At 40.3% G+C, this 2,995-nt stretch overlaps 1 protein-coding gene across 4 annotated transcripts in view; it reads right to left on the bottom strand.

Moving 5' to 3' along the window:
- Positions 1-2,995, bottom strand: part of LOC107685538 (tax1-binding protein 1 homolog B-like) — a 37,136-nt gene that overhangs the window by 26,442 nt on the left and 7,699 nt on the right. The gene's annotated exons all lie outside the window — the stretch shown is intronic.

The raw sequence follows: 2,995 nt of genomic DNA, 5'->3' as shown, positions 1-2,995 counted from the left end.
ACCCCAGCCTCAGTCCATTCCTTGTGAAGTTCACTCAAATTCTTGAATCGATTTTGCTTGACAATCCTCATAAGGCTTCTTCCACACTTTTCCCTTCCACTCAACTTAATACACGAGTTTCACAATTTGAGTTGAATTACTGAAATAAATGAACTTTTCCACGACATTCTAATTTATTGAGATGCACCTGTATGTCAATATATTGTATGTATATATGGCTGTGTATAATATTTCATATTTTTGTAATGCACCACATTGGAAGTTTCCCGGTATATTTTTTCCACATGTAAGCAAAACAGACATTATAGCTGATATATGCCTACGTTATTTAGAATGTAATCAAATCAAATACGATTTTTGGAAACAAATCTACAGCTTGTGAATCAGAATTGAACTGAATCAGGAAATTCATATTAATTGTACAACCCTAAACCTCTGTAATTCTGAAAACACCACACCACTTCTCAAGGATATCTTGTTTTTTTACTACATGAACCAAACTGTAAATATCTTTGAAAGATTTAATTGCATGAACTTCACAATCTCAAAGTCAATCAGAACAGAACTGGTGATTTTAGCCAGCTCTTTCCATTTGATATGGATCAGATGGACTGTGAACTATGGAGATTTTAATCCACCTTCCAAGAATTTGAAAGTTGTACCTGGTTCTCACGGGGGGTTTGACCCTTTTAATCAAGAACATTGGCCAGAATGTGATAGAGCTGCTGAGAAGCAGAAGCCCTCCTGTCAGCCGGCCATAAAACAGCTTCATCAGGCTCGCTATATCACACGCAAAGTAAAAAGTTCTAAAACGCCACTTTGATCTGGTCGGATCCGAACCCAGACACTAAACCGACAGTGACCACACTCAACTCCCTCTCCACTAACCTACAGCAGTCGGATGTTCCTTTTATTTCCTCTCGCCATACAGTCCACATCCATAATGCTGTAAATGCCGTTTGTTTTATGTTCTCCCATCCAGCAGTAGCTGGGGAACTCCAGAAAGCAGATGGAGCCAAAACACCCCACTTATCCTGCCAACCCACATATTTCATTCCCGTGCACACCATCATGACCACACTCGCGTTCAACTACACTCCAGCATGATGCACCGATTTGTGCCAACATAGTGGAATTTTCAAACTACCAGTGGGTTGTAATATTTTATATCTTTTTTTTTTCTCTGCCAAGCAAACTGCCAAGATCTTTCACAAATACTCAAACCGCATTCTGTTATACAAGCCGCTAGTAAATGTTCATGTTCACTTGACGAAAACCTTGTTAGAAGGGGAACCAGTCGTGACTGAGATTTTCCTGGATATGATTCACAGTTTTTCCCGAATAACATGAATAAGACATACATACCCCATCAGTGCAGGGAGTTGCACCACATTTCCTTCAGGTTTAAAAGAGATTTATTTCCTAGTTAGCTCTCCATAAAAACATCTTCATCAAAAACCACAGCAGGTGATCATCTTAGTGGCTTGCGAGGAAGTGACCGGCTATATAGCCTACTTTGGAACCAGCATCTAGTATGCATCAAGCACAGACATTTGGGTTACACTATATATAACAGCAGCAGTTATGTGTTCTAAAATGATACCTACCAAAAAAAAAAAAACAGTCTTTCCGAGTCAGACTACAGCAAAATCTGGTTCTGAAAATCTTTTACAGCAGGAAACATTTAAGTGACCAGCAGTAAATCCAACATTATGTTAAGCAGCAGTAATGGTGACTCCCCAAACATTACACTGCCAAATATGACAGAAGGGCCTTGTAATTTCCACACTGTGGAAAGTGAAGATGGGAAATGGAATCAAGACATTAAAGTTGCAGTAGCATCACACATGATTCCTATAAAATGGTAGGAAACCAACTTGGCTGACTTGAGCACTGTCTTGAAAGAAGTGAAAAGGGTAGCAGACATAAAAAAAGGAGGGATGAACGTCCAATAGGTTAACATTGTGTTGACTGGAATACTTGAATTCTAATACTTCACTTTAATAGCTGATATATGATTTAGTAGAATAAAATGGGATCAAGGAAACAACTAGACTGCGGTTCATACATCAAAAAGAGAGAGAACTAAGCCTGTATTTGCCAAACAACTGTCGTTGGTGTAATCTGTTAAACAACTTACAGCACCACAGTAAACAGTGGCTTCAGGTGCCAAAAAATGGACAAAATGTAGACCAAACCACAAAAGAAGGCCATACTAGTCAGGGCTCGATGGCCTGGGGCCAGCGTGAAAGATGCACAAGACAGTTGATGGATTTGTCACTGGCCCGATCAGGCCATTGCTACATCCTCATCATTTTTAAGCTTTGCCAATTCAAACATTCAAAAAGATGCGTGCAAACACAGAAATGAATTCCACTTCATGTCTTCTTTCCCTTGAACAGACAAACACACCTTGCGAATTTGAACATTCAAGTGATTTTAAAGCATTCAAGTGAAAGAAGACGAGAAATAACTCAAAGTACTCTCATGCCATTTACAGCACAGCACACACACAGCTGGGTCTCTGATAACACGTGAACACCAAATTGAGTTTCCTTTCATGTCTTCTTGCCTTTGAACGGACAAAAACATACAAAATTATGTCAAAATACCCATCTTGGCGATTATCCTCGAAAACGGTTCGTTATGTCTTGAGTGAACAAACAGTTGAGAAAGAAATGGGATGCTTAAGCTTATATTGGATCTAGGCATGGGCCGATTATCGGGTTCAAGGTATACCACGATTTGAAAATGTCACGGTTTCAAAACCGCTAATGTTTTCCGTTATACCGTTCCTGCGGTATGCGCTGTTTTTTATGTGTCCTCAAAGATTGAAAGTGTAGGAATCCCTCAGGTTGAGTGCAGTGTAGAGAGTAACATGACCCCTCCTCCTCCTGTTGGTGCGAGCGAGCGAGCGGTCAGTCACGTGTGTGTAGGACGGCTGAACTTAAGGAGCTTCCCCTGGACCTTACGCGATCGGCAACCGGCCGTTTTT

The sequence above is a fragment of the Sinocyclocheilus anshuiensis genome, unplaced genomic scaffold (assembly GCF_001515605.1).
Source record: "Sinocyclocheilus anshuiensis isolate Anshui unplaced genomic scaffold, SAMN03320099.WGS_v1.1 scaffold185, whole genome shotgun sequence".
Classification (NCBI taxonomy): Eukaryota; Metazoa; Chordata; class Actinopteri; order Cypriniformes; family Cyprinidae; genus Sinocyclocheilus; species Sinocyclocheilus anshuiensis.
The sequence above is the reverse complement of the archived record's forward strand: the minus strand, read 5'-3'. Positions and strand labels throughout refer to the sequence as shown.